The sequence below is a fragment of the Hypanus sabinus genome, chromosome 28 (genome assembly GCF_030144855.1).
Source record: "Hypanus sabinus isolate sHypSab1 chromosome 28, sHypSab1.hap1, whole genome shotgun sequence".
Taxonomy (NCBI): Eukaryota; Metazoa; Chordata; class Chondrichthyes; order Myliobatiformes; family Dasyatidae; genus Hypanus; species Hypanus sabinus.
In genome coordinates, this window is record NC_082733.1 from 16,169,681 (window position 1) to 16,183,512 (window position 13,832).

General features: G+C 41.7%; 1 protein-coding gene across 2 annotated transcripts in view; it reads right to left on the minus strand.

Moving 5' to 3' along the window:
- The window catches only part of LOC132382448 (endophilin-A3-like), a 156,294-nt gene that overhangs the window by 82,699 nt on the left and 59,763 nt on the right, over positions 1–13,832 (minus strand). The window lies entirely within an intron of this gene.

Below are 13,832 nucleotides of genomic sequence, written 5' to 3' on the forward strand. Positions count from 1 at the left end.
TAGGCCTCCTGTCCCATGATCCTCCCCCTTCCCCAGCTCTGTATCCCTTTTGCCAATCACCTTTCCAGCTCTCAGCTTCATCCCACCCCCTCCTGTCTTCTATAATCTCGGATCTTCCCCTCCCCCTCTCAAATCTCTTACTATCTCTTCTTTCAGTTAGTCCTGACGAAGGGTCTCGGCCTGAAACATCAACTGTACCTCATCCTTTAGATGCTGCCTGGCCTGCTGTGTTCCACCAGCATTTTGTGTAAGTCGAAGTGCATCTACATCATTGTAATAAAAGTAGTAAATTAATTGGTAAACTCACAGTCTGTACTTGAAAGGATTAAGTGCGGAAATAAAGTGATTATATTTTGCACCTGTTTCATCCAGTGCAGGATACACATTAAAAAAACTCACAAAGCAATTTTGTTACCATGATCTCAGCAACTCGCAGTGTTCACAGAATTGTTGCTTGCATTAGTACATATCCACAACCCCAATGTGCTATGGTCTAAGCTTGCTAGAGCCCATTCAAACCCAATAGGAGAGTTACTTGGTTTCTCGAACTAAGGATGAATGTCATTCAGCGGAATTTTGGAATTCCCTGATCTTTTAGAACGTAGAATAATACAAAACGGGTACAGGTTCATCAGCCTAGTATGTATGCGCCAAACATTATTCCACTCAAAATAATTCCACCTCCATATCCCTTCATTCCCTACCTCTACGTGTCTGCCTCAGTGGCTCTTAAAGTTTACAATCTTACCTGCTTCTACCACCTCTCCTGCCAGTGCATTCCAGAGGCCTAGCAATTTCTATGTTTAAAAACGTAGCTTTGCAAACCCCCTCCTATTGACTGTAAACTTTCCTCTTTCATCGAACCTCCCAAAATCTAACACTTCACACTTGTCTCGATTAATTCTGGTAGTTCTCTGATCAAAGTTCCAATATATTAACATCTCACTGTGTCAAGCTTCCTCACTATCTGCAACTTTACATATTTTTCCTGTCATTTATAATTACTAAATCATGCCACTTACACTTTCATCCAAATCATTAATGTACACTCAGAGGCCACATTATTAGATACAGAAGCATATCCCATTGAGCTTCTGCTGCTATAGCCCATTCATTTCATGATTCAATGTTTTGTGCATTCAAAAGATACTCTTCTACACACCACTGATGTGACGTATGGTTATTTGAATTACTGTCACATTCCTTAGCCTGAACCTGTCTGGCCATTCTCCTCTGACCTCTCTCTTTAACAGAAGTCTTGCACACGGAAGCCTTTTTTGTTTTTCACAGCATTCCCTGTAAACTCTAGAGACTGTTGTGTGTGAAAATCCCAGGAGATCAGCAATTTCTGAGATACTCCAACCACCCTGCCTGGCACCATCAATCATTCCACAGTCAAAGATGCTTAGATCACATTTTTTCACCATTCTGATGTCCAGTTTGGACAACAATTGAACGTCTTGACTGTGTCCTGCATGCTTTAATGCATTGAGTTGCTGCCACATGATTGGCTGATTAGATATTTGCATAAACAAGCAGGTGTACAGGTGTACCTAATAAATTGGCCATGGAGTATACAGTGTTACTAACAACAGGTGTTCCAGCACAGATCCTTGTGGATCACTGATGGTTGCAGACCTCAAGTCAGAAAAAGATCCCTCCACTACTACCCTCTGTCTTATATGACAAAGTCAAATTTGGTTCGAACTTACCTTCTCACTATAGATCCTTATATCTCAACACAGACGTGACCTACTCTGCTGGACCAGCCTACCGTACGAGAAGTTATCAAGTGCATTACCGAGATCAGTGTAGATAACATCAACAGTCTTACTCTCAAAGTTCAAAAGAAGTTAAAAGTAGCAAAGTAATAACACTATATGAAACCTTGAGATTTAACTCCTCGAAGGCATCCTCAAAATAAAGAAACCTAATAGGACCCATTAAAAAAGATGACGATCAAACACTCAAAGTACAGAAAACAAACAAATCATGCAAACAAGTAAGCAAATAACACTTAGAATTGATGTTCACGAAAGTGAGTCCACAGCTACGAAGCCCATAGTCACCGCAGCTGATCCAGGAGCCCGTTAGTTGCAGGTCAAAGCCTCAGTTCGGCACAGAGGCATGTAAACCTCACCAGGCTATGAGTTGAGTGCCAGCCCATCGCTTCCCTTTGGTCCCAACAGCCTGACCCTTTCAATCTGACCTGGGACTTAAATCGGCCAAATCTCAGCTTGTCCTCACACATGGGCCTGGGCCCCACCACCTCCAATTTGGCCCTTACCTGACCTTTCCAATCTTGGCTTAAATAGGCCAAGCAGCAGGTCATTCCTTGCTCTGAGACTCGGGCCCTGCCACTTCAATAGAGCCTCAGGCCTGGGCCCCACTGGCTCGATTTGGATCGAACCCAACCTTTCCAATCTAGCCTGGTGCTTAAATTGGCAAAACAGTGAGTGTATTCCTTTGTCTTGGGCCTGGCCCCCACCGCCTCAAATCTGTCTCGCTTCGGTACTGCTGTTATGAATTGCTCCCAAGTCCACTCCAGCAATGGCCAAGTGTTGGCCAATTCCTCGCATTCGGGCCTGGGCCCTGCTGACTAAATACGGTCCATACTCGCCGAACTGCAACCATCATCTTCATCACTTCCTCAAGAAACTCAATCAAATGTGAGACAGGACATTTCCTGCACAAGGTCATGCTGACTATCCTTGACAAGTCCATGCTTTCCAAACTTGAGTGAATCCTGATCCTAAGAATCTTCTCCAATATAATTTTCCAGGTTTTCCTTGTTGCCCACCTTAACAACTGCAATCTGCCAATCTTCTGGCATCTTGCCTCTAACTACAGTGGATACACAGATCTTGGATAAGGCCCCAGCAACCTCCTCCCTTGCTTCTGTCTGTATCTCTGGATGGGTCCCGTAAAAGTGACAAGTCCCCAAGGCTTTATGTTTCCCCTCTTCCTTATTAGTATCTCTAGAATATCGATATAGGCCTCCCTAATCACACATCATCCATGTCCTTCTCCTTGATAGATACCAAAGCAAAGTACTCATTAAAGACCACATCCATTTTCTTTGGCTTCATTAACAAATTCCATCCTACGTCTTCAAGAAGATCTAACCTTTCTCTCGCTACCCTCTTGAACCAATATACGTATAAAAATGCCATGGGATTCTTCCTAATCCTACTTGCTAATAACACTTTATGGCTCCTTTTAGCCTTATTAATTTTTTGTTTATGTTCTTTGCTCCTTCCTTTCTATTATTCATGGGTATTAACAAGATTACAGCCACCTAACCCTGCATGTTTCCTTTCTCCTTTTGACTAAACTCACAATATTGTTTGCCATTCACCATTTCCCAAACTTGCCATTCTCATCTTTCATGCCTTGGCAGAGTAAAGGAGAAGGGAGAGTTCCACAATACACAGGGGAGTCAGAAGCACTCAGGCAAATATGGTAACAGCCCTGGGCAAAAAATAGTGAAAAAAACCACTGGACTTTAACTCAGACATTGAGGAGGTCAGTAACACAACAGAAAAGCTGCTGACTCTTGCAAGAAATGTTGGAGTCCAGACCTGCCCATCACATCTTCACACACTTCGACCTCACCAGAATCTGCCAGAGTCCAAGTATTCAAGTCTCTTTCCTCCCCCCACCATTAACTTTCTCATTAAATCCTCTTTAATCAAACTATCATTTGGCCCAATATGCATTTCCGTTTTAAATTTCACTTGCTAACACTCCTGTGGGACATTTTATTTGTAAATTACAGTTTGACTAAAATCTGCTTTTGGGATCTTCCGCAGCAATGCCCCCATCCCCTTCTGGCACAGTGGCTTCCCTTCTTCCACTGATGCACAACACCATTAACACACTCCCTAAACGTACATTATGCAACTCCAGGCCGCTCACAGGGTTGTTTAAGAGGAAGCAAGTGACTGGAATGGAGGTTGTGTCGAAGCAAACAAAGAAGAGTTTGCAGAGTGGCTGAGAGCTGGATAGATATCTGGGGCTCTGAGAACATTTCAAAAATGGATATACAACAGGTCTCAGGTAAATTAATGCTGAGAGAATTCCAAGGCAGCTGAAGACTTGCCCACTAGTGGACAAAAGGTGAGGATTAAGGAATTGGACAGGATGCAAGAAGATTTGTATGACAGAGTTCAAGGCTGTACAGGGACTTGAACATGGGACTGAGCACTGTAAATTCATTAAGCTGGGTAAAAGAAAAAGCACATGATTGAAGACGTAAAAATTTCCTTTGTGGCAGGATGATGTAAAAGCTGGAATTTACTGGGGATAGAAGATGATGCAAGGGAAATGGAATTGAGATATCATAAACATGAAATATTTTGCTGTTGAGGGTTTATATCATGTGCAAAATACACACTGCACTGAACAAAATCCATTAAAAATAAGCATCCCTGTTGATTTTTTATCAATAATAATCTTATTTAATTACAAACTACCTGATGTATTGAGGGCTATCAAAGATAAATAATGAAAGGAATTCAGAGTGTGAGAACGTGCTAATTGTATTCATATCTAATTAGCAGTTTCTGAATTATTGTGATATTTTATTAAGGTTTGGTTTAGCCACAGGTCCCATTGCTGTATATTATAAAAGTATAGTTAACTGAGCTTGAAATTATGATTTTGTGATGTTTTTCTCTCTCAAATCTACTCAGCTGACAAGAAACATTAAAATACATGTTTTTGTTTGGATTTTGGGAAAGGTTGTTAAAATATTCATAAATGATGCAAGAGAAAATTTATTCCACTGCATCAGAAAGCTGTTTGAACAAAGGTCTTGTAATTCTGGAAACAATACACGCACAAATCAATGACACCAAGACAGACAAATCTGTGTCTTTCAGAGGAGAATGACTCATTCTCGCACTAGGCAGCAACGTGTTACAGAAGAACAGTACAGTGAGATCTAGGGTTTGATAATCACCAGTTACATTCATTTGTGAAAATCATTACTTAATGAACATAGGGCAGGGAAAAGCAGTGTAAATATGATGGTGTAATAACACTGGTAAAATATGAATAATGTTTTTTATAACTTAAGAAACAAATCATCTTGCTAAGTGATTATGACATTCTTGAAGAAAAAAAGATCAAGGTCCATTTGAATCATTCATCACCCTGCAGTCACAAGGTGCAGTTGTTGACCCTCATAAAAATCAATTTAGTCCATAAAAGATCCAATCAGTGGAAATACTCTTGTTCTGAAACCTTGCATAACTATAGGTTCAAAGTCATATTGTCTCACACATCATTCTGAAATCATATATGGTCTCTCAAAATATTCTCAGAAAAATCTTATGTAGCAAGTCAAGTCAAGTCACTTATATTGTCATTTTGACCATAACTGCTGGTACAGTACACAGTAAAAACGAAACAACGTTCCTCCAGGACCATGGTGTTACATGACACAGTACAAAAACTAGACTGAACTACGTAAAAAAAAACAACAGAGAAAGCTACACGAGACTACAGACCTACAAAGGACAACATAAAGTGCACAGAAATAGTGCAGGCATTACAATAAATAATAAGCAGGACAATAGGGCAAGGTGTCAGTCCAGGCTTTGGGTATTGAGGAATCTGATAGCTTGGGGGAAGAAGCTGTTACCTAGTCTGGCCGTGAGAGCCCGAATGTTTTGGAGCCTTTTCCTAGATGGCAGGAGGGAGAAGAGATTGTATGAGGGGTGCATGGGGTCCTTCATAATGCTGTTTCCTTTGCGGATGCAGCGTGTAGTGTAAATGTCCGTGATGGTGGGAAGAGAGACCCCAATGATCTTCTCAGCTGACCTCACTATCCGCTGCAGGGTCTTGCGATCCAAGATGGTGCAATTTCCTAACCAGGCAGTGATGCAGCTGCTCAGGATGCTCCCAATACAATAGAACGTGATGAGGATGTGGGGGGTGGGAGATGGACTTTCCTCATCCTTCGCAGAAAGTAGAGATGCTGCTGGGCTTTCTTTGCTATGGAGCTGGTGTTGAGGGACCAGGTGAGATTCTCCGTCAGGTGAACACCAAGAAATATAGTGCTCTTTACGATCTCTACTGAGGAGTCGTTGATGTACGCGGGGAGTGGTTGCTCTGTGCCTTCCTGAAGTCAACAACCATCTCTTTTGTTTTGTTCACATTAAGAGACAGGTTGTTGGCTCTGCACCAGTCCGTTAGCCGCTGCACCTCCTCTCTGTGAGCTGACTCGTTGTTCTTGCTGATGAGACCCACCACGGTCGTGTCATTGGTGAACTTGATGATGTGGTTCGAACTGTGTGTTGCAGCACAGTCGTGGGTCAGCAGAGTGAACAGCAGTGGACTGAGCACGCAGCCCTGGGGAGCCCCCCCCCGTGCTCGGTGTGATGGTGTTGGAGATGCTGCTCCCAATCCAGACTGACTGAGGTCTCCCAGTCAGGAAGTCTAGGATCCAGTTGCAGAGGGAGGTGTTCAAGCCCAGTAGGCTCAGCTTTCCAATCATTTCCTGACGGATGATTGGGTTGAATGCTGAACTGAAGTCTATGAACAGCATCCGAACGTATGTGTCTTTTTTGTCCAGGTGGGTTAGCCACCAATTAAAACAGGAGATCAAACAACAGTCATTTGCAAAATAGGATGAAAATATGTGTTAGCTTTATTTGTCACATGTACATTGAAACATACAGTAAAATGTGCCATTTGCAACAAATCAAATCCGCGAGGATTGTGCTTGGTAAGTGTCGCCACGTTCCCAGTACCAACGTAGCATGCCCACAACTCACCCTAACCGTACAGCTTTGGAACGTGGGAGGAAACCAGAACACCCATTGGAAATCCATGTAGTAATGGGGAGAACGTACAAACTCCTTACAGACAGTGGAGGGAGTTGTACCCTTATCTTACCAGCTGGCACTGTAGTGCACAGTGTTGCACTTCCTGCTACTCTACCATGCTAACGCTATGCCGTGCCATACCACTCTATGGAGGAGTAAGACACCTCAATATTGTGATAATTCCTGGGAGACTTGTGCAGCATCTTCTCCATCATTTCCCCAAGGTAGTTCAGATGTATCATAATGAAGGATCCACTTAGAAATTTGTGGCCTAGCAACAGAAGACTGAAGCGGGCTATCTTCCCAAAATCTTTCAATGGAATTGAAATCCATTGCAGTGCGTCTTTTAAAGAAACACAGAGCTATATGTACATGTGACCTTTGGCAATAGAGAGTTTCCCCATCAACTAACAGACTCAAAATAAATTTTCATCATCTACTTCAGAAGAATGGAAATCTATTGTGTCAAACTACTTCTCCATACACTGATCTTCCACTTAAGAGCATTCAAATATACCTTTGTGTTTCACATTAGCCAATGCACCAGGATTAAAGGGAAGCAAAAGAAAACCTGATCATCTGGGATCAGTACTAACAGAGCAATCAACAGTTGATTTCTTTAATCTTCATAATGAGACACTGAGAATTAAGCTTCAGAGCCTGAGGAGGAAGTTTATACCATGTGGGTGAATTCAATGTCTAGTATAAAAGCTTTCAGAGTTGAAAGAAAGATTAGATGGGGAGGGAAAAAAAAACTAGTTTGCCATTCTTTCAACGTTCAGCAATTTTTCCTGCAGAACGAGATTCCATAATTACAACAATACATTTTCTTTGATTTCTTTGTGGGGCGCCATGGTAGTGTATCATTCAGCATGACACTATTACAGCTCGGGGCATCAGAGTTCGGAGTCAATTCCAGTGCTGTCTGCAAGGAGTTTGTATGTTCCCCCCTGTGAATACTTGGGTTTACTCTGGGTGCTTCAGTACCCACCCAAAGTCCAAAGACATATAATTGGGGACTGCAAATTCTTCTGTGATTAAGCTAAGGTTAAGTATGTGGATTGCTGGGCTCATTCAGAAATAAATAAAAATAAAGATAGATCATTTAACAATAGTGACCACTAATTAAGCTATAAAACTTAACTTTTTGCACCATATTTTACACATCTATTTTCCAAATGAAACAGTTTCTTGGAGAAGTAGATGCGCACACACAAAGAGGTAAAATGGCATACTCTGGACAATAGTCTTCATATACTCACATCTGAAAAGCTATTGGAAAAATCTGTTACCGCCAACAGTGGAATCCGAACCTCAGGAACTAATGAAGACAAATAGCACTGGCACATTGAAAGGAAAGTGAAATATCTGTATGAAGAATATATTGATAAAGCATGGGCTGAGAGAAGGCATATATTGAACAAAATCACTGTTATTGACAAATCGGAATAGTCAGTGTTTAACTTTACAAATTCTATGGAATTCTATGAAACGGCCACTGCCATCTAAAGGAATTAGATTACAAATCTGACCCTGCAGCCAATAATCATACTCTGAGAATAAAGAACTCGATCTTTCTAGCTCAAAGCAAAACCATCACCCACTCGGTTATGTAACTCAATTAATAGTGAAGGCAACAAGTTACGACAAATTGTTAAGGCAAACACTGCAGTGTAAATGAGAATTTTCTGATGATATCTCAGGTGTGAACATTACTAAGGTCAGAACGATATTTCAACACGATATTACATTTCTGATAAATCTACAAAAGACAGTCATGCAATTTAATTTTCTAGAATAAGCTATCACATCACAATTTACGCTAATTTCACACAATAACTTAGCAGTTAATCAGCATTAACATTTTTATGAAGTACTAAAAATACCAGTGAATAATTGCCATGGCAATGACTGCTCCACTCCAACTGCAGGTGTTCTTGCTGTTAGCTGTAGCTTCAATTTAGTTTTTTATGTAATAAAAAGTACCTTTTGTTAGGCCTAGTGAGCAATTTGGCAGCAGCATCCATCACCAGAATACCCCATAATCCTTGTGGAAACACTTCTGATGTACCTACATCACTTGTTGACATAATTCATATTAAAAACCTCTTTAATGGTCTGCTTCATTGCTGATGTATCTTTCAATATTAAAAAAAATCCACACTTACTTGAAGTATAAAGTACATGATAGTAATGCATTCTTGTAATTAAGGATGATGATTCAACTCAGTTCAGGACATAAATAATTATGGCACAGAATAAGGCTATTCTGCATTCTTAGCCTGCACACTAGCCCTTTGTTGATCAATCCAGACAGCTCCATGTCCTCATTCTTCACATTCATGTTCCTTTCTAAGTGTAGTTTCAGTTTCTACCACCTTCAGAGACAGTAAGTTCCAGGCCATCTCACTCCATTTCTTACCAGCTCACTGAACAATTCCATTCCTACTAACTTTCCCTGTAGCCCACACTCCCCAATATTCCCGTCAACTCCCCTTCGATCCCGTCATTCACTTATTCACAGTGGCCAATTAAAGTACCAACCCACACATCTTTGGGATGGGGGAGGAAGCAAGTGCACCTCGCAGAAACACAGAGTCATCAGGGTAACATGTGACTTCCCCAGAGGTCAGGGTCAGGGCAGCAACTGTACTAGCTGGACCACTGTGCCACCCACGATTTGTGCATAGAAAAGATATTCCTTGATACTCGTGTTTTTCATCCGTCACTATAAATCTGTGCTCCCAGGTCCTTGAACAATCAGCTAATGGTAACAGCAACACTACATATTATAGCTGATCACAATCTTGTACACTCACTCAAATCTCTTGGCTAGCTTCTAATGAAAACAATCCTAGTTTCTCCATTCTGATTCTGCAGCTGAAATCACTGAATTATTCTTGTAAATATTTTGCTGCACTTTCTCTTGGATCATCATCACATCCTTAATGATCAGAATTGGGTGCAGTATTCCAGCTCTTGCCGTGCCAGTGTTTAAGACAGGATGAGAGCTAACTCCCCAGTTTATTCCCTAATGGCTCATCCTCTGAGTTCAGGGTCCCTTATGCTTTTCCAGCCGATCTCTCAAAACCTATGCTTTCAAATAACTCTCTGATCCTGCATAAACTTTAGAACTCTTCCATTCAAGCTTCACTGTTCCTCCTCCTCCTCCTCTCTCCTGCAACGCAAGTCAGAAGCCTTGGGTCCTTCCACCATAATGACTGATCCAGCTATATCCCCACCAACCTATAACAGCCTTTCAAGCCCTTGTTCATCGTAGGTATTGGCTGAGTTTTACCTCTCATTTCATAGGCCACATGCCCTTAAGTCATCTTTTCTCTCTACCACAAGTCTGTGTGTGTTTTCAGTCCATTTATAACTTTAACCTTTGCCTGTTTTATTCTTGGGGATGCAATTTGGCCAGAAAGCCCCTCATGTGGACCTTTAGAAAATTCCAAAAATGGATGACATTCACTGTATTGCCTTCATTAACCTTCTACCTCCATATCAAAATCTTTAATGTTCGGACAATTTGTCTCTGATGAATCAAGGCTGGCTCATTACTGGTTCTTCAAACTTCCCTGAATGTCCATTTCGCTTCCACCCTTGCCCTACTCCTTCAATATTTTCCAGACCACAGAGATTAAATTGACAACCTATAGATTCTGGAATAAAATAGATTAATGGTTTATCCTGAACTGATTTTCCACCTGTGAGGCAGCCTCATAATACTGGATGACGTGGACAGATCAAATGCAAAGTAATACCTGACCAATGTGTAAAATGGGTGGATTGTCTTATGACGAGAGGTCAGAACGCGAGGTGCTCTGCATATTCTTCCAATCCTTTTGAAACGCAAGTCATATTTGCCATTTTCCCATAGTCAGGAACCACCCTTGTATCGGGGAGGGGTGAGTGTTGATATACTGCCCTTCTGCTTGTTTTATTTTTGTTGCTGATTGCGTGATTCATTTTTCTGCGCATGGGGGAGGATGGATGTTGCTTTTCTGTGAACCGGTTCCATGGTTCTTCCGTTTCGTGACTGCGAGGAAGACGAATCTCAGAGCTGTATACTGCATACAGACTTTGATAGTAAGTGTACTTTGAAGGTTTGAATCTTTACATGGCACATGATTATGAGCTGCTGACTCAGCTCAGCAAGCTGGAGTCTGCGCACTCTCACCGGGGCCACCTGGGCTTGCTGCAGGTGCTTCTGTTTTCTCCCACCCCTTAAGATGTGCCAACTGGTAGGTTAATTGGCCACTGTAAATTCCCCACAGAGCATTGGTCAGTGCTAGGACCTCGCTGGAAAGAGATCACAGAATTTTGGAAGTTTGCGGGCTGCTGAGGCGATGCCATTTGCCACCTTCCCGGCTGTCAGCGACGGTAACAATTTCTGCCTTTTGACAAACACTCAGCAAAGTGGCAAGGTACCAAGACTCAGCCGTCATGCTGGCTCTCCAGTGAATTCTACCCCGCGTTAATCTTGTTCGCATAAGCAGGAGGTCAATTGACAGCTTCCACTATGCCAGTGTCTGGAAAACTCATACCCCAAATCTTCATAACTTCAGTCTTTCTGTGCACATCAGAGAACTAGAAATGAGAAAATACCTTGAATGCAGTGCATTAGGATGCATGGCACGTGGGAAATTAGTTCAGGGTAAACCATCTGTTTTTTTGGTCACTGGCACATAGGACAAATGGCACTGAGGAAACTTCAAAACTAATATTTGACTGTAGTTGAGTTCAATGAAATAACTGTATTCAGGCAAAAGAATCATCACAAGGAATCAACTTGAAAACACACAATGCTTCAGCCGATGTTGCTGCGTCGTTTTATTTAAGCCCATGTCCACACCATCATTAGAAACTATTTATATTCCAAAATTAGCTGAAATTCTGGGGTTGAATCATTTCAACTGTTTACGTGTAGATTTTTTTGTCTGTGTTAAATTCAAACCAATGTAAAAATTCCATGAGAAAAATAAACCTCTAGTCTAGAGGTACAAGGTATATGCATGCTTGTCTGAAGAATTATACAATCTCAGGAGACTGAACAGACAAGACAATTAGAGGTTGGAGTGGTTGTGGAAAAATAATCTTACTGAACTGTGAGGTCAGAATGATGAGGAACCAGTATAATTGGTCACTGACACACAGGATATATTCCCACCGATGCTTGTAAAGGGTTTGTACGTTCTCCCCTTTACTGAATGGGTTTCCTCCCACAGTCTAGAGACTTACAGGTTGGTAGGTTAATTGGCCAGTGTAAATTGTCCCGCGATGAGGCTAGAATTAAAAATCGAAGGATTGCTCTGCGGCTTGGCTTGAAGGACCAGAGGGCCTATTTCACATTGCACCTCTATAAATAAATAAACAAACTGATAACTTTTAAAATAGTAAATCTCAGTGTGTGTCTTCAACCCTTATGATGTTCCAGCTGATGCTAGGTCATCTTATTAGCAGCTGATCACATGGTTAAAAAAAGTAGTCTAGCAATTAATTAGACTGATAGCGTAACCACCGACAAGTGGCACAATCTTAAAAAAAGACAAAATGTTCACAATTCAGATTCAGATTAAAATAGAATACATGGGAAGCATCTGTGGAGAAAATGTATGAAGTTAACACCCTTTTATCTCAGCAATCTGAATGAAATGTCAGCAAACTGAAACAGCTCCAGACCATTATTACTGGCTATCAAAAGGCAGTTTCCCCATCCTTTCAGTCATCCAGGTACCAGACTGAGCGAAACTTTTTCCCCCAGAGTTTCGGGTCACTCATCAATCAACTGCACCAAAAAGTCAGCAGCCTAAATCACAGAAAGTGGACCATTGTGACAAAACTTTCTGATGAAATATCAACTCTATTTCACTTTCCAAAAACGCAGCCCGATCTGTAGAGTGTTGACTGCATTTTCTGCTTTTATTATCCCCGACCAAGGAGGCTGCCTGGAGATGCAAAGCCAGTGACGTTCAGCTTGCAGCCGTGCTGCATGGACAAAGACCCTCAGTTGCAAGTTCTGGGGTAGTTAGAGGGTTGGCTGTCTGATAATTAGCTAAGGACCGCTGAGTTACCCATCTTTCAGCCTGAAACAGGCACCAAAGGTTTATCTGCCTGCATAACCACTGCTTATTTTGCCTTGTCAGCTTTACTATTTCCCCTGGTGAGCTTTTGGCATCACCCTCTTCCTTTGTTAAGACTGCTACAAAGTACTCATTAGGAATTCTATCCATGGCTTCTGCCTGCAGGCTTAGATCATTGCTTTAGTCATTAATTGGCCAACCTCTTTTTAAACTGCCTGCTTGCAACTTAAATTCCAACTGGAGGCTTTCCTTTCCCTTTTATCAGAAAATGACATTCTTTTCTCATCATCCTTTTCACTTCTGCTCATTGCTTTGTACGTCCAGCATGGATTTCCCTTGAATCCTTACCTGATGAGGCACACATCTTTTTTCAAAAAAAAATCGGTTCAACAAATTCTCTATTTTCTCTGTCATTTGAAGATACCAGCATTTCTTGTTAGAGCAGATCTGTATAGAACATAGATCAGTGAAAGCCTTTCGGCCCACAATGTTGTGCCGACCCTTAAACCTGCCTCCCATATAACCCCCCACCTTAAATTCCTCCATATACCTGTCTAGTAGTCTCTTAAATTTCACTAGTGTATCTGCCTCCACCACTGACTCAGGCAGTGCATTCCAGGCACCAATCACTCTCTGAGTAAAAACCTTCCTCTAATATCCCCCTTGAAATTCCCTCCCCTTACCTTAAAGCCATGTCCTCTTGTACAGAGCAGTGGTGCCCTGGGGAAGAGGCGCTGGCTGTCCACTACCTATTCCTCTTAATATCTTATCTCTATCATGTCTCCTCTCATCCTCCTTCTCTCCAAAAAGTAAAGCCCTAGCTCCCTTAATCTCTGATCATAATGCATACTCTCCAAACCAGGCAGCATCCTGGTAAATCTCCTCTATACCCTTTCCAACACTACCACATCCT